Here is a 25,786-nt window from a genome sequence, read left to right as displayed (position 1 = left end):
TCTTCTTGCAAAACACTCTGCAAACCTCTCTGCAACATGTAAAACACGATGGGAGATGTTTTCTGTGCAGGCACAGTTTCTCCTTGCCAGACATAGTGGAAAAGTTTTTCCAATGATGTAGACCACAAAAGACGCTAAAGACGAAGGATACGCAGCTCCCCGGAGCAAAGCGCCGGTCCCGGGCACATTTCGGCAGAAGCCGCCGCACTGGAGTGCACTGTGACAGGCACAATCGCCTTTGCGCGAAGAAGCCGCTTCTTCGTCTCCGCGAGCCGGAGAGAGCGGCTACTTCGGAAAGGTGAAGAATGAAGCTGAACAACACTGGGATAGTGTGCGCAGCTTGCAAACTGATAGAAAACGGTACCTTACCACTTTCCTACCTTTTCCAAACACATGAATATTCGGTTGGAAGGTGTTTTGGACAACTTTGTTTTTCTTCTTGCAAAACACTCTGCAAACCTCTCTGCAACATGTAAAACACGATGGGAGATGTTTTCTGTGCAGGCACAGTTTCTCCTTGCCACACATAGTGGAAACGTTTTTTGCAATGATGTAGACCACAAAAGTCCCGAAAGAAGACGGTACGGATGTCCCCGGAGCTAAGCGCCGGTCCCGGGCACATTGCGGCAGAAGCCGCCGCTCTGGAGTGCATTGTGACCGGCACAATCGCCTTTGCGCGAAGAAGCCGCTTCTTCGCCTCCGGCAGCTGGAGAGTGCGGCTGCTTCGGAAAGGTGAGAATGAAGCTGCACATCACTAGAATTGTGTGCGCAGCTTGCAAACTGATAGAAAACAGTACCTTACCACTTTCCTACCTTTTCCAAACACATGAATATTCGGTTGGAAGGTGTTTTGGACAACTTTGTTTTTCTTCTTGCAAAACACTCTGCAAACCTCTCTGCAACATGTAAAACACGATGGGAGATGTTTTCTGTGCAGGCACAGTTTCACCTTGCCTGACATAGTGAAAAACCTTTCTGCAATGATGGAGACCACAAAAGACGCTAAAGACGAAGGATACGGATGTCCCCGGAGCTAAGCGCCGGTCCCGGGCACATTTCGGCAGAAGCCGCCGCACTGGAGTGCACTGTGACCGGCACAATCGCCTTTGCGCGAAGAAGCCGCTTCTTCGCCTCCGGCAGCTGGAGAGTGCGGCTGCTTCGGAAAGGTGAGAATGAAGCTGCACATCACTAGAATTGTGTGCGCAGCTTGCAAACTGATAGAAAACAGTACCTTACCACTTTCCTACCTTTTCCAAACACATGAATATTCGGTTGGAAGGTGTTTTGGACAACTTTGTTTTTCTTCTTGCAAAACACTCTGCAAACCTCTCTGCAACATGTAAAACACGATGGGAGATGTTTTCTGTGCAGGCACAGTTTCTCCTTGCCAGACATAGTGGAAAAGTTTTTCCAATGATGTTGACCACAAAAGTACTGAAAGAAGAAGGTACGGATGTCCCCGGAGCTAAGCGCCGGTCCCGGGCACATTTCGGCAGAAGCCGACGCACTGGAGTGCACTGTGACCGGCACAATGGCCTTTGCGCGAAGAAGCCGCTTCTTCGTCTCCGGGGGCCGGAGAGAGCGGCTGCTTCGGAAAGGTGAAGAATGAACCTGCACAACACTGGGATAGTGTGCGCAGCTTGCAAACTGAGAGAAGACAGTACTTTACAACTCTCCTACCTTTTCCAAACACGTGAACATTCGGTTGGAAGGTGTTTTGGACAACTTTGTTTTTCTTCTTGCAAAACACTCTGCAAACCTCTCTGCAACATGTAAAACACGATGGGAGATGTTTTCTGTGCTGGCACAGTTTCTCCTTGCCAGACATAGTGGAAAAGTTTTTCCAATGATGTAGACCACAAAAGACGCTAAAGACGAAGGATACGCAGCTCCCCGGAGCTAAGCGCCGGTCCCGGGCACATTTCGGCAGAAGCCGCCGCACTGGAGTGCACTGTGACAGGCACAATCGCCTTTGCGCGAAGAAGCCGCTTCTTCGTCTCCGCGAGCCGGAGAGAGCGGCTACTTCGGAAAGGTGAAGAATGAAGCTGAACAACACTGGGATAGTGTGCGCATCTTGCAAACTGATAGAAAACAGTACCTTACCACTTTCCTACCTTTTCCAAACACATGAATATTCGGTTGGAAGGTGTTTTGGACAACTTTGTTTTTCTTCTTGCAAAACACTCTGCAAACCTCTCTGCAACATGTAAAACACGATGGGAGATGTTTTCTGTGCAGGCACAGTTTCTCCTTGCCACACATAGTGGAAACGTTTTTTGCAATGATGTTGACCACAAAAGTCCCGAAAGAAGACGGTACGGATGTCCCCGGAGCTAAGCGCCGGTCCCGGGCACATTGCGGCAGAAGCCGCCGCTCTGGAGTGCATTGTGACCGGCACAATCGCCTTTGCGCGAAGAAGCCGCTTCTTCGCCTCCGGCAGCTGGAGAGTGCGGCTGCTCCGGAAAGGTGAAGAATGAAGCTGCACAACACTGGGATAGTGTGCGCAGCTTGCAAACTGATAGAAGACAGTACCTTACAACTCTCCTACCTTTCCGAACACATGAACATTCGGTTGGAAGGTGTTTTGGACAACTTTGTTTTTCTTCTTGCAAAACACTCTGCAAACCTCTCTGCAACATGTAAAACACGATGGGAGATGTTTTCTGTGCAGGCACAGTTTCACCTTGCCTGACATAGTGAAAAACCTTTCTGCAATGATGTAGACCACAAAAGACGCTAAAGACGAAGGATACGGATGTCCCCGGAGCTAAGCGCCGGTCCCGGGCACATTTCGGCAGAAGCCGCCGCACTGGAGTGCACTGTGACCGGCACAATCGCCTTTGCGCGAAGAAGCCGCTTCTTCGCCTCCGGCAGCTGGAGAGTGCGGCTGCTTCGGAAAGGTGAGAATGAAGCTGCACATCACTAGAATTGTGTGCGCAGCTTGCAAACTGATAAAAAACAGTACCTTACCACTCTCCTACCTTTTCCGAACACATGAATATTCGGTTGGAAGGTGTTTTGGACAACTTTGTTTTTCTTCTTGCAAAACACTCTGCAAACCTCTCTGCAACATGTAAAACACGATGGGAGATGTTTTCTGTGCAGGCACAGTTTCTCCTTGCCAGACATAGTGGAAAAGTTTTTCCAATGATGTTGACCACAAAAGTACTGAAAGAAGAAGGTACGGATGTCCCCGGAGCTAAGCGCCGGTCCCGGGCACATTTCGGCAGAAGCCGACGCACTGGAGTGCACTGTGACCGGCACAATGGCCTTTGCGCGAAGAAGCCGCTTCTTCGTCTCCGGGGGCCGGAGAGAGCGGCTGCTTCGGAAAGGTGAAGAATGAAGCTGCACAACACTGGGATAGTGTGCGCAGCTTGCAAACTGAGAGAAGACAGTACTTTACAACTCTCCTACCTTTTCCAAACACGTGAACATTCGGTTGGAAGGTGTTTTGGACAACTTTGTTTTTCTTCTTGCAAAACACTCTGCAAACCTCTCTGCAACATGTAAAACACGATGGGAGATGTTTTCTGTGCTGGCACAGTTTCTCCTTGCCAGACATAGTGGAAAAGTTTTTCCAATGATGTAGACCACAAAAGACGCTAAAGACGAAGGATACGCAGCTCCCCGGAGCTAAGCGCCGGTCCCGGGCACATTTCGGCAGAAGCCGCCGCACTGGAGTGCACTGTGACAGGCACAATCGCCTTTGCGCGAAGAAGCCGCTTCTTCGTCTCCGCGAGCCGGAGAGAGCGGCTACTTCGGAAAGGTGAAGAATGAAGCTGAACAACACTGGGATAGTGTGCGCAGCTTGCAAACTGATAGAAGACAGTACCTTACAACTCTCCTACCTTTCCAAACACATGAACATTCGGTTGGAAGGTGTTTTGGACAACTTTGTTTTTCTTCTTGCAAAACACTCTGCAAACCTCTCTGCAACATGTAAAACACGATGGGAGATGTTTTCTGTGCAGGCACAGTTTCACCTTGCCTGACATAGTGAAAAATCTTTCTGCAATGATGTAGACCACAAAAGACGCTAAAGACGAAGGATACGGATGTCCCCGGAGCTAAGCGCCGGTCCCGGGCACATTGCGGCAGAAGCCGCCGCTCTGGAGTGCACTGTGACCGGCACAATCGCCTTTGCGCGAAGAAGCCGCTTCTTCGTCTCCGCGAGCCGGAGAGAGCGGCTGCTTCGGAAAGGTGAAGAATGAAGCTGAACAACACTGGGATAGTGTGCGCAGCTTGCAAACTGATAGAAGACAGTACCTTACAACTCTCCTACCTTTCCAAACACATGAACATTCGGTTGGAAGGTGTTTTGGACAACTTTGTTTTTCTTCTTGCAAAACACTCTGCAAACCTCTCTGCAACATGTAAAACACGATGGGAGATGTTTTCTGTGCAGGCACAGTTTCTCCTTGCCAGACATAGTGGAAAAGTTTTTTGCAATGATGTAGACCACAAAAGACGCTAACGACGAAAGATACGGAGCTCCCCGGAGCTAAGCGCCGGTCCCGGGCACATTTCGGCAGAAGCCGCCGCACTGGAGTGCATTGTGACCGGCACAATCGCCTTTGCGCGAAGAAGCCGCTTCTTCGTCTCCGCGAGCCGGAGAGAGCGGCTGCTTCGGAAAGGTGAAGAATGTAGCTGCACAACACTGGGATAGTGTGCGCAGCTTGCAAACTGATAGAAAACAGTACCTTACCACTCTCCTACCTTTTCCAAACACATGAATATTCGGTTGGAAGTTGTTATGGACAACTTTGTTTTTCTTCTTGCAAAACACTCTGCAAACCTCTCTGCAACATGTAAAACACGATGGGAGATGTTTTCTGTGCAGGCACAGTTTCTCCTTGCCAGACATAGTGGAAAAGTTTTTTGCAATGATGTAGACCACAAAAGACGCTAACGACGAAAGATACGGAGCTCCCCGGAGCTAAGCGCCGGTCCCGGGCACATTGCGGCAGAAGCCGCCGCACTGGAGTGCACTGTGACAGGCACAATCGCCTTTGCGCGAAGAAGCCGCTTCTTCGTCTCCGCGAGCCGGAGAGAGCGGCTGCTTCGGAAAGGTGAAGAATGTAGCTGCACAACACTGGGATAGTGTGCGCAGCTTTCAAACTGATAGAAAACAGTACCTTACCACTTTCCTACCTTTTCCAAACACATGAATATTCGGTTGGAAGGTGTTTTGGACAACTTTGTTTTTCTTCTTGCAAAACACTCTGCAAACCTCTCTGCAACATGTAAAACACGATGGGAGATGTTTTCTGTGCAGGCACAGTTTCACCATGCCTGACATAGCGAAAAACCTTTCTGCAATGATGTAGACCACAAAAGACGCTAAAGACGAAGGATACGCAGCTCCCCGGAGCTAAGCGCCGGTCCCGGGCACATTTCGGCAGAAGCCGCCGCACTGGAGTGCACTGTGACCGGCACAATCGCCTTTGCGCGAAGAAGCCGCTTCTTCGCCTCCGGCAGCTGGAGAGTGCGGCTGCTTCGGAAAGGTGAAGAATGAAGCTGCACAACACTGGGATAGTGTGCGCAGCTTGCAAACTGATAGAAAACAGTACCTTACCACTCTCATACCTTTTCCGAACACGTGAACATTCGGTTGGAAGGTGTTTTGGACAACTTTGTTTTTCTTCTTGCAAAACACTCTGCAAACCTCTCTGCAACATGTAAAACACGATGGGAGATGTTTTCTGTGCAGGCACAGTTTCTCCTTGCCAGACATAGTGGAAAAGTTTTTCCAATGATGTTGACCACAAAAGTACTGAAAGAAGAAGGTACGGATGTCCCCGGAGCTAAGCGCCGGTCCCGGGCACATTTCGGCAGAAGCCGACGCACTGGAGTGCACTGTGACCGGCACAATGGCCTTTGCGCGAAGAAGCCGCTTCTTCGTCTCCGGGGGCCGGAGAGAGCGGCTGCTTCGGAAAGGTGAAGAATGAACCTGCACAACACTGGGATAGTGTGCGCAGCTTGCAAACTGAGAGAAGACAGTACTTTACAACTCTCCTACCTTTTCCAAACACGTGAACATTCGGTTGGAAGGTGTTTTGGACAACTTTGTTTTTCTTCTTGCAAAACACTCTGCAAACCTCTCTGCAACATGTAAAACACGATGGGAGATGTTTTCTGTGCAGGCACAGTTTCTCCTTGCCAGAAGTAGTGGAAATGTTTTTTGCAATGATGGAGACCACAAAAGACGCTAAAGACGAAAGTACGGAGTTCCCCGGAGCAAAGCGCCGGTCCCGGGCACATTTCGGCAGAAGCCGCCGCACTGGAGTGCACTGTGACCGGCACAATCGCCTTTGCGCGAAGAAGCCGCTTCTTCGTCTCCGCGAGCCGGAGAGAGCGACTGCTTCGGAAAGGTGAAGAATGAAGCTGAACAACACTGGGATAGTGTGCGCAGCTTGCAAACTGATAGAAAACGGCACCTTACAACTCTCCTACCTTTTCCAAACACATAAATATTCGGTTGGAAGGTGTTTTGGACAACTTTGTTTTTCTTCTTGCAAAACACTCTGCAAACCTCTCTGCAACATGTAAAACACGATGGGAGATGTTTTCTGTGCAGGCACAGTTTCTCCTTGCCAGACATAGTGGAAAAGTTTTTCCAATGATGTTGACCACAAAAGTACTGAAAGAAGAAGGTACGGATGTCCCCGGAGCTAAGCGCCGGTCCCGGGCACATTTCGGCAGAAGCCGACGCACTGGAGTGCACTGTGACCGGCACAATGGCCTTTGCGCGAAGAAGCCGCTTCTTCGTCTCCGGGGGCCGGAGAGAGCGGCTGCTTCGGAAAGGTGAAGAATGAAGCTGCACAACACTGGGATAGTGTGCGCAGCTTGCAAACTGAGAGAAGACAGTACTTTACAACTCTCCTACCTTTTCCAAACACGTGAACATTCGGTTGGAAGGTGTTTTGGACAACTTTGTTTTTCTTCTTGCAAAACACTCTGCAAACCTCTCTGCAACATGTAAAACACGATGGGAGATGTTTTCTGTGCAGGCAGAGTTTCTCCTTGCCAGACATAGTGGAAAAGTTTTTCCAATGATGTAGACCACAAAAGACGCTAAAGACGAAGGATACGCAGCTCCCCGGAGCAAAGCGCCGGTCCCGGGCACATTTCGGCAGAAGCCGCCGCACTGGAGTGCACTGTGACAGGCACAATCGCCTTTGCGCGAAGAAGCCGCTTCTTCGTCTCCGCGAGCCGGAGAGAGCGGCTACTTCGGAAAGGTGAAGAATGAAGCTGAACAACACTGGGATAGTGTGCGCAGCTTGCAAACTGATAGAAAACGGTACCTTACCACTTTCCTACCTTTTCCAAACACATGAATATTCGGTTGGAAGGTGTTTTGGACAACTTTGTTTTTCTTCTTGCAAAACACTCTGCAAACCTCTCTGCAACATGTAAAACACGATGGGAGATGTTTTCTGTGCAGGCACAGTTTCACCTTGTCTGACATAGTGAAAAAACTTTCTGCAATGATGTAGACCACAAAAGACGCTAAAGACGAAGGATACGCAGCTCCCCGGAGCTAAGCGCCGGTCCCGGGCACATTGCGGCAGAAGCCGCCGCACTGGAGTGCACTGTGACCGGCACAATCGCCTTTGCGCGAAGAAGCCGCTTCTTCGCCTCCGGCAGTTGGAGAGTGCGGCTGCTTCGGAAAGGTGAGAATGAAGCTGCACATCACTAGAATTGTGTGCGCAGCTTGCAAACTGATAGAAAACAGTACCTTACCACTTTCCTACCTTTTCCGAACACGTGAACATTCGGTTGGAAGGTGTTTTGGACAACTTTGTTTTTCTTCTTGCAAAACACTCTGCAAACCTCTCTGCAACATGTAAAACACGATGGGAGATGTTTTCTGTGCAGGCACAGTTTCTCCTTGCCAGACATAGTGGAAAAGTTTTTCCAATGATGTTGACCACAAAAGTACTGAAAGAAGAAAGTACGGATGTCCCCGGAGCTAAGCGCCGGTCCCGGGCACATTTCGGCAGAAGCCGACGCACTGGAGTGCACTGTGACCGGCACAATGGCCTTTGCGCGAAGAAGCCGCTTCTTCGTCTCCGGGGGCCGGAGAGAGCGGCTGCTTCGGAAAGGTGAAGAATGAAGCTGCACAACACTGGGATAGTGTGCGCAGCTTGCAAACTGAGAGAAGACAGTACTTTACAACTCTCCTACCTTTTCCAAACACGTGAACATTCGGTTGGAAGGTGTTTTGGACAACTTTGTTTTTCTTCTTGCAAAACACTCTGCAAACCTCTCTGCAACATGTAAAACACGATGGGAGATGTTTTCTGTGCAGGCACAGTTTCTCCTTGCCAGAAGTAGTGGAAATGTTTTTTGCAATGATGGAGACCACAAAAGACGCTAAAGACGAAAGTACGGAGTTCCCCGGAGCAAAGCGCCGGTCCCGGGCACATTTCGGCAGAAGCCGCCGCACTGGAGTGCACTGTGACCGGCACAATCGCCTTTGCGCGAAGAAGCCGCTTCTTCGTCTCCGGGGGCCGGAGAGAGCGGCTGCTTCGGAAAGGTGAAGAATGAAGCTGAACAACACTGGGATAGTGTGCGCAGCTTGCAAACTGATAGAAAACGGCACCTTACCACTTTCCTACCTTTTCCAAACACATAAATATTCGGTTGGAAGGTGTTTTGGACAACTTTGTTTTTCTTCTTGCAAAACACTCTGCAAACCTCTCTGCAACATGTAAAACACGATGGGAGATGTTTTCTGTGCAGGCACAGTTTCTCCTTGCCAGACATAGTGGAAAAGTTTTTCCAATGATGTTGACCACAAAAGTACTGAAAGAAGAAGGTACGGATGTCCCCGGAGCTAAGCGCCGGTCCCGGGCACATTTCGGCAGAAGCCGACGCACTGGAGTGCACTGTGACCGGCACAATGGCCTTTGCGCGAAGAAGCCGCTTCTTCGTCTCCGGGGGCCGGAGAGAGCGGCTGCTTCGGAAAGGTGAAGAATGAACCTGCACAACACTGGGATAGTGTGCGCAGCTTGCAAACTGAGAGAAGACAGTACTTTACAACTCTCCTACCTTTTCCAAACACGTGAACATTCGGTTGGAAGGTGTTTTGGACAACTTTGTTTTTCTTCTTGCAAAACACTCTGCAAACCTCTCTGCAACATGTAAAACACGATGGGAGATGTTTTCTGTGCAGGCACAGTTTCTCCTTGCCAGACATAGTGGAAAAGTTTTTCCAATGATGTAGACCACAAAAGACGCTAAAGACGAAGGATACGCAGCTCCCCGGAGCAAAGCGCCGGTCCCGGGCACATTTCGGCAGAAGCCGCCGCACTGGAGTGCACTGTGACAGGCACAATCGCCTTTGCGCGAAGAAGCCGCTTCTTCGTCTCCGCGAGCCGGAGAGAGCGGCTACTTCGGAAAGGTGAAGAATGAAGCTGAACAACACTGGGATAGTGTGCGCAGCTTGCAAACTGATAGAAAACGGTACCTTACCACTTTCCTACCTTTTCCAAACACATGAATATTCGGTTGGAAGGTGTTTTGGACAACTTTGTTTTTCTTCTTGCAAAACACTCTGCAAACCTCTCTGCAACATGTAAAACACGATGGGAGATGTTTTCTGTGCAGGCACAGTTTCTCCTTGCCACACATAGTGGAAACGTTTTTTGCAATGATGTAGACCACAAAAGTCCCGAAAGAAGACGGTACGGATGTCCCCGGAGCTAAGCGCCGGTCCCGGGCACATTGCGGCAGAAGCCGCCGCTCTGGAGTGCATTGTGACCGGCACAATCGCCTTTGCGCGAAGAAGCCGCTTCTTCGCCTCCGGCAGCTGGAAAGTGCGGCTGCTCCGGAAAGGTGAAGAATGAAGCTGCACAACACTGGGATAGTGTGCGCAGCTTGCAAACTGATAGAAGACAGTACCTTACAACTCTCCTACCTTTTCCAAACACATGAACATTCGGTTGGAAGGTGTTTTGGACAACTTTGTTTTTCTTCTTGCAAAACACTCTGCAAACCTCTCTGCAACATGTAAAACACGATGGGAGATGTTTTCTGTGCAGGCACAGTTTCACCTTGCCTGACATAGTGAAAAACCTTTCTGCAATGATGGAGACCACAAAAGACGCTAAAGACGAAGGATACGGATGTCCCCGGAGCTAAGCGCCGGTCCCGGGCACATTTCGGCAGAAGCCGCCGCACTGGAGTGCACTGTGACCGGCACAATCGCCTTTGCGCGAAGAAGCCGCTTCTTCGCCTCCGGCAGCTGGAGAGTGCGGCTGCTTCGGAAAGGTGAGAATGAAGCTGCACATCACTAGAATTGTGTGCGCAGCTTGCAAACTGATAGAAAACAGTACCTTACCACTTTCCTACCTTTTCCAAACACATGAATATTCGGTTGGAAGGTGTTTTGGACAACTTTGTTTTTCTTCTTGCAAAACACTCTGCAAACCTCTCTGCAACATGTAAAACACGATGGGAGATGTTTTCTGTGCAGGCACAGTTTCTCCTTGCCAGACATAGTGGAAAAGTTTTTCCAATGATGTTGACCACAAAAGTACTGAAAGAAGAAGGTACGGATGTCCCCGGAGCTAAGCGCCGGTCCCGGGCACATTTCGGCAGAAGCCGACGCACTGGAGTGCACTGTGACCGGCACAATGGCCTTTGCGCGAAGAAGCCGCTTCTTCGTCTCCGGGGGCCGGAGAGAGCGGCTGCTTCGGAAAGGTGAAGAATGAACCTGCACAACACTGGGATAGTGTGCGCAGCTTGCAAACTGAGAGAAGACAGTACTTTACAACTCTCCTACCTTTTCCAAACACGTGAACATTCGGTTGGAAGGTGTTTTGGACAACTTTGTTTTTCTTCTTGCAAAACACTCTGCAAACCTCTCTGCAACATGTAAAACACGATGGGAGATGTTTTCTGTGCTGGCACAGTTTCTCCTTGCCAGACATAGTGGAAAAGTTTTTCCAATGATGTAGACCACAAAAGACGCTAAAGACGAAGGATACGCAGCTCCCCGGAGCTAAGCGCCGGTCCCGGGCACATTTCGGCAGAAGCCGCCGCACTGGAGTGCACTGTGACAGGCACAATCGCCTTTGCGCGAAGAAGCCGCTTCTTCGTCTCCGCGAGCCGGAGAGAGCGGCTACTTCGGAAAGGTGAAGAATGAAGCTGAACAACACTGGGATAGTGTGCGCATCTTGCAAACTGATAGAAAACAGTACCTTACCACTTTCCTACCTTTTCCAAACACATGAATATTCGGTTGGAAGGTGTTTTGGACAACTTTGTTTTTCTTCTTGCAAAACACTCTGCAAACCTCTCTGCAACATGTAAAACACGATGGGAGATGTTTTCTGTGCAGGCACAGTTTCTCCTTGCCACACATAGTGGAAACGTTTTTTGCAATGATGTAGACCACAAAAGTCCCGAAAGAAGACGGTACGGATGTCCCCGGAGCTAAGCGCCGGTCCCGGGCACATTGCGGCAGAAGCCGCCGCTCTGGAGTGCACTGTGACCGGCACAATCGCCTTTGCGCGAAGAAGCCGCTTCTTCGTCTCCGCGAGCCGGAGAGAGCGGCTGCTTCGGAAAGGTGAAGAATGAAGCTGAACAACACTGGGATAGTGTGCGCAGCTTGCAAACTGATAGAAGACAGTACCTTACAACTCTCCTACCTTTCCAAACACATGAACATTCGGTTGGAAGGTGTTTTGGACAACTTTGTTTTTCTTCTTGCAAAACACTCTGCAAACCTCTCTGCAACATGTAAAACACGATGGGAGATGTTTTCTGTGCAGGCACAGTTTCTCCTTGCCAGACATAGTGGAAAAGTTTTTTGCAATGATGTAGACCACAAAAGACGCTAACGACGAAAGATACGGAGCTCCCCGGAGCTAAGCGCCGGTCCCGGGCACATTTCGGCAGAAGCCGCCGCACTGGAGTGCATTGTGACCGGCACAATCGCCTTTGCGCGAAGAAGCCGCTTCTTCGTCTCCGCGAGCCGGAGAGAGCGGCTGCTTCGGAAAGGTGAAGAATGAAGCTGCACAACACTGGATGGTGTGCGCAGCTTGCAAACTGATAGAAAACAGTACCTTACCACTCTCCTACCTTTTCCAAACACATGAATATTCGGTTGGAAGTTGTTTTGGACAACTTTGTTTTTCTTCTTGCAAAACACTCTGCAAACCTCTCTGCAACATGTAAAACACGATGGGAGATGTTTTCTGTGCAGGCACAGTTTCTCCTTGCCAGACATAGTGGAAAAGTTTTTTGCAATGATGTAGACCACAAAAGACGCTAACGACGAAAGATACGGAGCTCCCCGGAGCTAAGCGCCGGTCCCGGGCACATTGCGGCAGAAGCCGCCGCACTGGAGTGCACTGTGACAGGCACAATCGCCTTTGCGCGAAGAAGACGCTTCTTCGTCTCCGCGAGCCGGAGAGAGCGGCTGCTTCGGAAAGGTGAAGAATGTAGCTGCACAACACTGGGATAGTGTGCGCAGCTTGCAAACTGATAGAAAACAGTACCTTACCACTTTCCTACCTTTTCCAAACACATGAATATTCGGTTGGAAGGTGTTTTGGACAACTTTGTTTTTCTTCTTGCAAAACACTCTGCAAACCTCTCTGCAACATGTAAAACACGATGGGAGATGTTTTCTGTGCAGGCACAGTTTCACCATGCCTGACATAGCGAAAAACCTTTCTGCAATGATGTAGACCACAAAAGACGCTAAAGACGAAGGATACGCAGCTCCCCGGAGCTAAGCGCCGGTCCCGGGCACATTTCGGCAGAAGCCGCCGCACTGGAGTGCACTGTGACCGGCACAATCGCCTTTGCGCGAAGAAGCCGCTTCTTCGCCTCCGGCAGCTGGAGAGTGCGGCTGCTTCGGAAAGGTGAAGAATGAAGCTGCACAACACTGGGATAGTGTGCGCAGCTTGCAAACTGATAGAAAACAGTACCTTACCACTCTCATACCTTTTCCGAACACGTGAACATTCGGTTGGAAGGTGTTTTGGACAACTTTGTTTTTCTTCTTGCAAAACACTCTGCAAACCTCTCTGCAACATGTAAAACACGATGGGAGATGTTTTCTGTGCAGGCACAGTTTCTCCTTGCCAGACATAGTGGAAAAGTTTTTCCAATGATGTTGACCACAAAAGTACTGAAAGAAGAAGGTACGGATGTCCCCGGAGCTAAGCGCCGGTCCCGGGCACATTTCGGCAGAAGCCGACGCACTGGAGTGCACTGTGACCGGCACAATGGCCTTTGCGCGAAGAAGCCGCTTCTTCGTCTCCGGGGGCCGGAGAGAGCGGCTGCTTCGGAAAGGTGAAGAATGAACCTGCACAACACTGGGATAGTGTGCGCAGCTTGCAAACTGAGAGAAGACAGTACTTTACAACTCTCCTACCTTTTCCAAACACGTGAACATTCGGTTGGAAGGTGTTTTGGACAACTTTGTTTTTCTTCTTGCAAAACACTCTGCAAACCTCTCTGCAACATGTAAAACACGATGGGAGATGTTTTCTGTGCAGGCACAGTTTCTCCTTGCCAGAAGTAGTGGAAATGTTTTTTGCAATGATGGAGACCACAAAAGACGCTAAAGACGAAAGTACGGAGTTCCCCGGAGCAAAGCGCCGGTCCCGGGCACATTTCGGCAGAAGCCGCCGCACTGGAGTGCACTGTGACCGGCACAATCGCCTTTGCGCGAAGAAGCCGCTTCTTCGTCTCCGCGAGCCGGAGAGAGCGACTGCTTCGGAAAGGTGAAGAATGAAGCTGAACAACACTGGGATAGTGTGCGCAGCTTGCAAACTGATAGAAAACGGCACCTTACAACTCTCCTACCTTTTCCAAACACATAAATATTCGGTTGGAAGGTGTTTTGGACAACTTTGTTTTTCTTCTTGCAAAACACTCTGCAAACCTCTCTGCAACATGTAAAACACGATGGGAGATGTTTTCTGTGCAGGCACAGTTTCTCCTTGCCAGACATAGTGGAAAAGTTTTTCCAATGATGTTGACCACAAAAGTACTGAAAGAAGAAGGTACGGATGTCCCCGGAGCTAAGCGCCGGTCCCGGGCACATTTCGGCAGAAGCCGACGCACTGGAGTGCACTGTGACCGGCACAATGGCCTTTGCGCGAAGAAGCCGCTTCTTCGTCTCCGGGGGCCGGAGAGAGCGGCTGCTTCGGAAAGGTGAAGAATGAACCTGCACAACACTGGGATAGTGTGCGCAGCTTGCAAACTGAGAGAAGACAGTACTTTACAACTCTCCTACCTTTTCCAAACACGTGAACATTCGGTTGGAAGGTGTTTTGGACAACTTTGTTTTTCTTCTTGCAAAACACTCTGCAAACCTCTCTGCAACATGTAAAACACGATGGGAGATGTTTTCTGTGCAGGCACAGTTTCTCCTTGCCAGACATAGTGGAAAAGTTTTTCCAATGATGTAGACCACAAAAGACGCTAAAGACGAAGGATACGCAGCTCCCCGGAGCAAAGCGCCGGTCCCGGGCACATTTCGGCAGAAGCCGCCGCACTGGAGTGCACTGTGACAGGCACAATCGCCTTTGCGCGAAGAAGCCGCTTCTTCGTCTCCGCGAGCCGGAGAGAGCGGCTACTTCGGAAAGGTGAAGAATGAAGCTGAACAACACTGGGATAGTGTGCGCAGCTTGCAAACTGATAGAAAACGGTACCTTACCACTTTCCTACCTTTTCCAAACACATGAATATTCGGTTGGAAGGTGTTTTGGACAACTTTGTTTTTCTTCTTGCAAAACACTCTGCAAACCTCTCTGCAACATGTAAAACACGATGGGAGATGTTTTCTGTGCAGGCACAGTTTCTCCTTGCCACACATAGTGGAAACGTTTTTTGCAATGATGTAGACCACAAAAGTCCCGAAAGAAGACGGTACGGATGTCCCCGGAGCTAAGCGCCGGTCCCGGGCACATTGCGGCAGAAGCCGCCGCTCTGGAGTGCATTGTGACCGGCACAATCGCCTTTGCGCGAAGAAGCCGCTTCTTCGCCTCCGGCAGCTGGAAAGTGCGGCTGCTCCGGAAAGGTGAAGAATGAAGCTGCACAACACTGGGATAGTGTGCGCAGCTTGCAAACTGATAGAAGACAGTACCTTACAACTCTCCTACCTTTTCCAAACACATGAACATTCGGTTGGAAGGTGTTTTGGACAACTTTGTTTTTCTTCTTGCAAAACACTCTGCAAACCTCTCTGCAACATGTAAAACACGATGGGAGATGTTTTCTGTGCAGGCACAGTTTCACCTTGTCTGACATAGTGAAAAAACTTTCTGCAATGATGTAGACCACAAAAGACGCTAAAGACGAAGGATACGCAGCTCCCCGGAGCTAAGCGCCGGTCCCGGGCACATTGCGGCAGAAGCCGCCGCACTGGAGTGCACTGTGACCGGCACAATCGCCTTTGCGCGAAGAAGCCGCTTCTTCGCCTCCGGCAGTTGGAGAGTGCGGCTGCTTCGGAAAGGTGAGAATGAAGCTGCACATCACTAGAATTGTGTGCGCAGCTTGCAAACTGATAGAAAACAGTACCTTACCACTTTCCTACCTTTTCCGAACACGTGAACATTCGGTTGGAAGGTGTTTTGGACAACTTTGTTTTTCTTCTTGCAAAACACTCTGCAAACCTCTCTGCAACATGTAAAACACGATGGGAGATGTTTTCTGTGCAGGCACAGTTTCTCCTTGCCAGACATAGTGGAAAAGTTTTTCCAATGATGTTGACCACAAAAGTACTGAAAGAAGAAAGTACGGATGTCCCCGGAGCTAAGCGCCGGTCCCGGGCACATTTCGGCAGAAGCCGACGCACTGGAGTGCACTGTGACCGGCACAATGGCCTTTGCGCGAAGAAGCCGCTTCTTCGTCTCCGGGGGCCGGAGAGAGCGGCTGCTTCGGAAAGGTGAAGAATGAAGCTGCACAACACTGGGATAGTGTGCGCAGCTTGCAAACTGAGAGAAGACAGTACTTTACAACTCTCCTACCTTTTCCAAACACGTGAACATTCGGTTGGAAGGTGTTTTGGACAACTTTGTTTTTCTTCTTGCAAAACACTCTGCAAACCTCTCTGCAACATGTAAAACACGATGGGAGATGTTTTCTGTGCAGGCACAGTTTCTCCTTGCCAGAAGTAGTGGAAATGTTTTTTGCAATGATGGAGACCACAAAAGACGCTAAAGACGAAAGTACGGAGTTCCCCGGAGCAAAGCGCCGGTCCCGGGCACATTTCGGCAGAAGCCGCCGCACTGGAGTGCACTGTGACCGGCACAATCGCCTTTGCGCGAAGAAGCCGCTTCTTCGTCTCCGGGGGCCGGAGAGAGCGGCTGCTTCGGAAAGGTGAAGAATGAAGCTGAACAACACTGGGATAGTGTGCGCAGCTTGCAAACTGATAGAAAACGGCACCTTACCACTTTCCTACCTTTTCCAAACACATAAATATTCGGTTGGAAGGTGTTTTGGACAACTTTGTTTTTCTTCTTGCAAAACACTCTGCAAACCTCTCTGCAACATGTAAAACACGATGGGAGATGTTTTCTGTGCAGGCACAGTTTCTCCTTGCCAGACATAGTGGAAAAGTTTTTCCAATGATGTTGACCACAAAAGTACTGAAAGAAGAAGGTACGGATGTCCCCGGAGCTAAGCGCCGGTCCCGGGCACATTTCGGCAGAAGCCGACGCACTGGAGTGCACTGTGACCGGCACAATGGCCTTTGCGCGAAGAAGCCGCTTCTTCGTCTCCGGGGGCCGGAGAGAGCGGCTGCTTCGGAAAGGTGAAGAATGAACCTGCACAACACTGGGATAGTGTGCGCAGCTTGCAAACTGAGAGAAGACAGTACTTTACAACTCTCCTACCTTTTCCAAACACGTGAACATTCGGTTGGAAGGTGTTTTGGACAACTTTGTTTTTCTTCTTGCAAAACACTCTGCAAACCTCTCTGCAACATGTAAAACACGATGGGAGATGTTTTCTGTGCAGGCACAGTTTCTCCTTGCCAGACATAGTGGAAAAGTTTTTCCAATGATGTAGACCACAAAAGACGCTAAAGACGAAGGATACGCAGCTCCCCGGAGCAAAGCGCCGGTCCCGGGCACATTTCGGCAGAAGCCGCCGCACTGGAGTGCACTGTGACAGGCACAATCGCCTTTGCGCGAAGAAGCCGCTTCTTCGTCTCCGCGAGCCGGAGAGAGCGGCTACTTCGGAAAGGTGAAGAATGAAGCTGAACAACACTGGGATAGTGTGCGCAGCTTGCAAACTGATAGAAAACGGTACCTTACCACTTTCCTACCTTTTCCAAACACATGAATATTCGGTTGGAAGGTGTTTTGGACAACTTTGTTTTTCTTCTTGCAAAACACTCTGCAAACCTCTCTGCAACATGTAAAACACGATGGGAGATGTTTTCTGTGCAGGCACAGTTTCACCTTGCCTGACATAGTGAAAAACCTTTCTGCAATGATGGAGACCACAAAAGACGCTAAAGACGAAGGATACGGATGTCCCCGGAGCTAAGCGCCGGTCCCGGGCACATTTCGGCAGAAGCCGCCGCACTGGAGTGCACTGTGACCGGCACAATCGCCTTTGCGCGAAGAAGCCGCTTCTTCGCCTCCGGCAGCTGGAGAGTGCGGCTGCTTCGGAAAGGTGAGAATGAAGCTGCACATCACTAGAATTGTGTGCGCAGCTTGCAAACTGATAGAAAACAGTACCTTACCACTTTCCTACCTTTTCCAAACACATGAATATTCGGTTGGAAGGTGTTTTGGACAACTTTGTTTTTCTTCTTGCAAAACACTCTGCAAACCTCTCTGCAACATGTAAAACACGATGGGAGATGTTTTCTGTGCAGGCACAGTTTCACCTTGTCTGACATAGTGAAAAAACTTTCTGCAATGATGTAGACCACAAAAGACGCTAAAGACGAAGGATACGCAGCTCCCCGGAGCTAAGCGCCGGTCCCGGGCACATTTCGGCAGAAGCCGCCGCACTGGAGTGCACTGTGACCGGCACAATCGCCTTTGCGCGAAGAAGCCGCTTCTTCGTCTCCGGGGGCCGGAGAGAGCGGCTGCTTCGGAAAGGTGAAGAATGAAGCTGAACAACACTGGGATAGTGTGCGCAGCTTGTAAACTGATAGAAAACGGCACCTTACCACTTTCCTACCTTTTCCAAACACATAAATATTCGGTTGGAAGGTGTTTTGGACAACTTTGTTTTTCTTCTTGCAAAACACTCTGCAAACCTCTCTGCAACATGTAAAACACGATGGGAGATGTTTTCTGTGCAGGCACAGTTTCTCCTTGCCAGACATAGTGGAAAAGTTTTTCCAATGATGTTGACCACAAAAGTACTGAAAGAAGAAGGTACGGATGTCCCCGGAGCTAAGCGCCGGTCCCGGGCACATTTCGGCAGAAGCCGACGCACTGGAGTGCACTGTGACCGGCACAATGGCCTTTGCGCGAAGAAGCCGCTTCTTCGTCTCCGCGAGCCGGAGAGAGCGGCTGCTTCGGAAAGGTGAAGAATGAAGCTGCAGAACACTGGATGGTGTGCGCAGCTTGCAAACTGATAGAAAACAGTACCTTACCACTCTCCTACCTTTTCCAAACACATGAATATTCGGTTGGAAGGTGTTTTGGACAACTTTGTTTTTCTTCTTGCAAAACACTCTGCAAGCCTCTCTGCAACATGTAAAACACGATGGGAGGTGTTTTCTGTGCAGGCACAGTTTCACCTTGTCAGACATAGCGAAAAACCTTTCTGCAATGATGTAGACCACAAAAGACGCTAAAGACGAAGGATACGCAGCTCCCCGGAGCTAAGCGCCGGTCCCGGGCACATTTCGGCAGAAGCCGCCGCACTGGAGTGCACTGTGACCGGCACAATCGCCTTTGCGCGAAGAAGCCGCTTCTTCGCCTCCGGCAGCTGGAGAGTGCGGCTGCTTCGGAAAGGTGAGAATGAAGCTGCACATCACTAGAATTGTGTGCGCAGCTTGCAAACTGATAGAAAACAGTACCTTACCACTTTCCTACCTTTTCCAAACACATGAACATTCGGTTGGAAGGTGTTTTGGACAACTTTGTTTTTCTTCTTGCAAAACACTCTGCAAACCTCTCTGCAACATGTAAAACACGATGGGAGATGTTTTCTGTGCAGGCACAGTTTCTCCTTGCCAGAAGTAGTGGAAATGTTTTTTGCAATGATGGAGACCACAAAAGACGCTAAAGACGAAAGTACAGAGTTCCCCGGAGCTAAGCGCCGGTCCCGGGCACATTTCGGCAGAAGCCGCCGCACTGGAGTGCACTGTGACCGGCACAATCGCCTTTGCGCGAAGAAGCCGCTTCTTCGTCTCCGCGAGCCGGAGAGAGCGGCTACTTCGGAAAGGTGAAGAATGAAGCTGCACAACACTGGGATAGTGTGCGCAGCTTGCAAACTGATAGAAGACAATACCTTACAACTCTCCTACCTTTTCCAAACACATAAATATTCGCTTGGAAGGTGTTTTGGAAAACTTTGTTTTTCTTCTTGCAAAACACTCTGCAAACCTCTCTGCAACATGTAAAACACGATGGGAGATGTTTTCTGTGCAGGCACAGTTTCTCCTTGCCAGACATAGTGGAAAAGTTTTTCCAATGATGTTGACCACAAAAGTACTGAAAGAAGAAGGTACGGATGTCCCCGGAGCTAAGCGCCGGTCCCGGGCACATTTCGGCAGAAGCCGCCGCACTGGAGTGCACTGTGACCGGCACAATGGCCTTTGCGCGAAGAAGCCGCTTCTTCGTCTCCGCGAGCCGGAGAGAGCGGCTGCTTCGGAAAGGTGAAGAATGAAGCTGCAGAACACTGGATGGTGTGCGCAGCTTGCAAACTGATAGAAAACAGTACCTTACCACTCTCCTACCTTTTCCAAACACATGAATATTCGGTTGGAAGGTGTTTTGGACAACTTTGTTTTTCTTCTTGCAAAACACTCTGCAAGCCTCTCTGCAACATGTAAAACACGATGGGAGATGTTTTCTGTGCAGGCACAGTTTCACCTTGTCAGACATAGCGAAAAACCTTTCTGCAATGATGTAGACCACAAAAGACGCTAAAGACGAAGGATACGCAGCTCCCCGGAGCTAAGCGCCGGTCCCGGGCACATTTCGGCAGAAGCCGCCGCACTGGAGTGCACTGTGACCGGCACAATCGCCTTTGCGCGAAGAAGCCGCTTCTTCGCCTCCGGCAGCTGGAGAGTGCGGCTGCTTCGGAAAGGTGAGAATGAAGCTGCACATCACTAGAATTGTGTGCGCAGCTTGCAAACTGATAGAAAACAGTACCTTACCACTTTCCTACCTTTTCCAAACACATGAACATTCGGTTGGAAGGTGTTTTGGACAACTTTGTTTTTCTTCTTGCAAAACACTCTGCAAACCTCTCTGCAACATGTAAAACACGATGGGAGATGTTTTCTGTGCAGGCACAGTTTCTCCTTGCCAGACATAGTGGAAAAGTTTTTCCAATGATGTTGACCACAAAAGTACTGAAAGAAGAAGGTACGGATGTCCCCGGAGCTAAGCGCCGGTCCCGGGCACATTTCGGCAGAAGCCGACGCACTGGAGTGCACTGTGACCGGCACAATGGCCTTTGCGCGAAGAAGGCGCTTCTTCGTCTCCGGGGGCCGGAGAGAGCGGCTGCTTCGGAAAGGTGAAGAATGAACCTGCACAACACTGGGATAGTGTGCGCAGCTTGCAAACTGAGAGAAGACAGTACTTTACAACTCTCCTACCTTTTCCAAACACGTGAACATTCGGTTGGAAGGTGTTTTGGACAACTTTGTTTTTCTTCTTGCAAAACACTCTGCAAACCTCTCTGCAACATGTAAAACACGATGGGAGATGTTTTCTGTGCAGGCACAGTTTCTCCTTGCCAGAAGTAGTGGAAATGTTTTTTGCAATGATGGAGACCACAAAAGACGCTAAAGACGAAAGTACAGAGTTCCCCGGAGCTAAGCGCCGGTCCCGGGCACATTTCGGCAGAAGCCGCCGCACTGGAGTGCACTGTGACAGGCACAATCGCCTTTGCGCGAAGAAGCCGCTTCTTCGTCTCCGCGAGCCGGAGAGAGCGGCTACTTCGGAAAGGTGAAGAATGAAGCTGCACAACACTGGGATAGTGTGCGCAGCTTGCAAACTGATAGAAGACAGTACCTTACAACTCTCCTACCTTTTCCAAACACATAAATATTCGCTTGGAAGGTGTTTTGGACAACTTTGTTTTTCTTCTTGCAAAACACTCTGCAAACCTCTCTGCAACATGTAAAACACGATGGGAGATGTTTTCTGTGCAGGCACAGTTTCACCTTGCCTGACATAGTGAAAAACCTTTCTGCAATGATGGAGACCACAAAAGACGCTAAAGACGAAGGATACGGATGTCCCCGGAGCTAAGCGCCGGTCCCGGGCACATTTCGGCAGAAGCCGCCGCACTGGAGTGCACTGTGACCGGCACAATCGCCTTTGCGCGAAGAAGCCGCTTCTTCGCCTCCGGCAGCTGGAGAGTGCGGCTGCTTCGGAAAGGTGAGAATGAAGCTGCACATCACTAGAATTGTGTGCGCAGCTTGCAAACTGATAGAAAACAGTACCTTACCACTTTCCTACCTTTTCCGAACACGTGAACATTCGGTTGGAAGTTGTTTTGGACAACTTTGTTTTTCTTCTTGCAAAACACTCTGCAAGCCTCTCTGCAACATGTAAAACACGATGGGAGATGTTTTCTGTGCAGGCACAGTTTCACCTTGTCAGACATAGCGAAAAACCTTTCTGCAATGATGTAGACCACAAAAGACGCTAAAGACGAAGGATACGCAGCTCCCCGGAGCTAAGCGCCGGTCCCGGGCACATTTCGGCAGAAGCCGCCGCACTGGAGTGCACTGTGACAGGCACAATCGCCTTTGCGCGAAGAAGCCGCTTCTTCGCCTCCGGCAGCTGGAGAGTGCGGCTGCTTCGGAAAGGTGGGAATGAAGCTGCACATCACTAGAATTGTGTGCGCAGCTTGCAAACTGATAGAAAACAGTACCTTACCACTTTCCTACCTTTTCCAAACACATGAACATTCGGTTGGAAGGTGTTTTGGACAACTTTGTTTTTCTTCTTGCAAAACACTCTGCAAACCTCTCTGCAACATGTAAAACACGATGGGAGATGTTTTCTGTGCAGGCACAGTTTCACCTTGCCTGACATAGTGAAAAACCTTTCTGCAATGATGTAGACCACAAAAGACGCTAAAGACGAAGGATACGGATGTCCCCGGAGCTAAGCGCCGGTCCCGGGCACATTTCGGCAGAAGCCGACGCACTGGAGTGCACTGTGACCGGCACAATCGCCTTTGCGCGAAGAAGCCGCTTCGTCGCCTCCGGCAGCTGGAGAGTGCGGCTGCTTCGGAAAGGTGAGAATGAAGCTGCACATCACTAGAATTGTGTGCGCAGCTTGCAAACTGAGAGAAAACAGTACCTTCCACTTTCCTACCTTTTCCAAACACATGAATATTCGGTTGGAAGGTGTTTTGGACAACTTTGTTTTTCTTCTTGCAAAACACTCTGCAAACCTCTCTGCAACATGTAAAACACGATGGGAGATGTTTTCTGTGCAGGCACAGTTTCTCCTTGCCAGACATAGTGGAAAAGTTTTTCCAATGATGTTGACCACAAAAGTACTGAAAGAAGAAGGTACGGATGTCCCCGGAGCTAAGCGCCGGTCCCGGGCACATTTCGGCAGAAGCCGACGCACTGGAGTGCACTGTGACCGGCACAATGGCCTTTGCGCGAAGAAGCCGCTTCTTCGTCTCCGGGGGCCGGAGAGAGCGGCTGCTTCGGAAAGGTGAAGAATGAACCTGCACAACACTGGGATAGTGTGCGCAGCTTGCAAACTGAGAGAAGACAGTACTTTACAACTCTCCTACCTTTTCCAAACACGTGAACATTCGGTTGGAAGGTGTTTTGGACAACTTTGTTTTTCTTCTTGCAAAACACTCTGCAAACCTCTCTGCAACATGTAAAACACGATGGGAGATGTTTTCTGTGCAGGCACAGTTTCACCTTGCCTGACATAGTGAAAAACCTTTCTGCAATGATGGAGACCACAAAAGACGCTAAAGACGAAGGATACGGATGTCCCCGGAGCTAAGCGCCGGTCCCGGGCACATTTCGGCAGAAGCCGCCGCACTGGAGTGCACTGTGACCGGCACAATCGCCTTTGCGCGAAGAAGCCGCTTCTTCGCCTCCGGCAGCTGGAGAGTGCGGCTGCTTCGGAAAGGTGAGAATGAAGCTGCACATCACTAGAATTGTGTGCGCAGCTTGCAAACTGATAGAAAACAGTACCTTACCACTTTCCTACCTTTTCCAAACACATGAATATTCGGTTGGAAGGTGTTTTGGACAACTTTGTTTTTCTTCTTGCAAAACACTCTGCAAACCTCTCTGCAACATGTAAAACACGATGGGAGATGTTTTCTGTGCAGGCACAGTTTCACCTTGCCAGACATAGTGAAAAAACTTTCTGCAATGATGTAGACCACAAAAGACGCTAAAGACGAAGGATACGCAGCTCCCCGGAGCTAAGCGCCGGTCCCGGGCACATTGCGGCAGAAGCCGCCGCACTGGAGTGCACTGTGACCGGCACAATCGCCTTTGCGCGAAGAAGCCGCTTCTTCGCCTCCGGCAGTTGGAGAGTGCGGCTGCTTCGGAAAGGTGAGAATGAAGCTGCACATCACTAGAATTGTGTGCGCAGCTTGCAAACTGATAGAAAACAGTACCTTACCACTTTCCTACCTTTTCCGAACACGTGAACATTCGGTTGGAAGGTGTTTTGGACAACTTTGTTTTTCTTCTTGCAAAACACTCTGCAAACCTCTCTGCAACATGTAAAACACGATGGGAGATGTTTTCTGTGCAGGCACAGTTTCTCCTTGCCAGACATAGTGGAAAAGTTTTTCCAATGATGTTGACCACAAAAGTACTGAAAGAAGAAGGTACGGATGTCCCCGGAGCTAAGCGCCGGTCCCGGGCACATTTCGGCAGAAGCCGACGCACTGGAGTGCACTGTGACCGGCACAATGGCCTTTGCGCGAAGAAGCCGCTTCTTCCTCTCCGGGGGCCGGAGAGAGCGGCTGCTTCGGAAAGGTGAAGAATGAACCTGCACAACACTGGGATAGTGTGCGCAGCTTGCAAACTGAGAGAAGACAGTACTTTACAACTCTCCTACCTTTTCCAAACACGTGAACATTCGGTTGGAAGGTGTTTTGGACAACTTTGTTTTTCTTCTTGCAAAACACTCTGCAAACCTCTCTGCAACATGTAAAACACGATGGGAGATGTTTTCTGTGCTGGCACAGTTTCTCCTTGCCAGACATAGTGGAAAAGTTTTTCCAATGATGTAGACCACAAAAGACGCTAAAGACGAAGGATACGCAGCTCCCCGGAGCTAAGCGCCGGTCCCGGGCACATTTCGGCAGAAGCCGCCGCACTGGAGTGCACTGTGACCGGCACAATCGCCTTTGCGCGAAGAAGCCGCTTCTTCGTCTCCGGGGGCCGGAGAGAGCGGCTGCTTCGGAAAGGTGAAGAATGAAGCTGAACAACACTGGGATAGTGTGCGCAGCTTGCAAACTGATAGAAAACGGCACCTTACCACTTTCCTACCTTTTCCAAACACATAAATATTCGGTTGGAAGGTGTTTTGGACAACTTTGTTTTTCTTCTTGCAAAACACTCTGCAAACCTCTCTGCAACATGTAAAACACGATGGGAGATGTTTTCTGTGCAGGCACAGTTTCTCCTTGCCAGACATAGTGGAAAAGTTTTTCCAATGATGTTGACCACAAAAGTACTGAAAGAAGAAGGTACGGATGTCCCCGGAGCTAAGCGCCGGTCCCGGGCACATTTCGGCAGAAGCCGACGCACTGGAGTGCACTGTGACCGGCACAATGGCCTTTGCGCGAAGAAGCCGCTTCTTCGTCTCCGGGGGCCGGAGAGAGCGGCTGCTTCGGAAAGGTGAAGAATGAAGCTGCAGAACACTGGAATAGTGTGCGCAGCTTGCAAACTGAGAGAAGACAGTACTTTACAACTCTCCTACCTTTTCCAAACACGTGAACATTCGGTTGGAAGGTGTTTTGGACAACTTTGTTTTTCTTCTTGCAAAACACTCTGCAAACCTCTCTGCAACATGTAAAACACGATGGGAGATGTTTTCTGTGCAGGCACAGTTTCTCGTTGCCAGAAGTAGTGGAAATGTTTTTTGCAATGATGGAGACCACAAAAGACGCTAAAGACGAAAGTACGGAGTTCCCCGGAGCAAAGCGCCGGTCCCGGGCACATTTCGGCAGAAGCCGCCGCACTGGAGTGCACTGTGACCGGCACAATCGCCTTTGCGCGAAGAAGCCGCTTCTTCGTCTCCGGGGGCCGGAGAGAGCGGCTGCTTCGGAAAGGTGAAGAATGAAGCTGAACAACACTGGGATAGTGTGCGCAGCTTGTAAACTGATAGAAAACGGCACCTTACCACTTTCCTACCTTTTCCAAACACATAAATATTCGGTTGGAAGGTGTTTTGGACAACTTTGTTTTTCTTCTTGCAAAACACTCTGCAAACCTCTCTGCAACATGTAAAACACGATGGGAGATGTTTTCTGTGCAGGCACAGTTTCTCCTTGCCAGACATAGTGGAAAAGTTTTTCCAATGATGTTGACCACAAAAGTACTGAAAGAAGAAGGTACGGATGTCCCCGGAGCTAAGCGCCGGTCCCGGGCACATTTCGGCAGAAG

Source organism: Zonotrichia albicollis, unplaced genomic scaffold (assembly GCF_047830755.1).
Source record: "Zonotrichia albicollis isolate bZonAlb1 unplaced genomic scaffold, bZonAlb1.hap1 Scaffold_257, whole genome shotgun sequence".
Lineage (NCBI taxonomy): Eukaryota > Metazoa > Chordata > Aves > Passeriformes > Passerellidae > Zonotrichia > Zonotrichia albicollis.
This window is presented reverse-complemented; position numbering follows the sequence as displayed.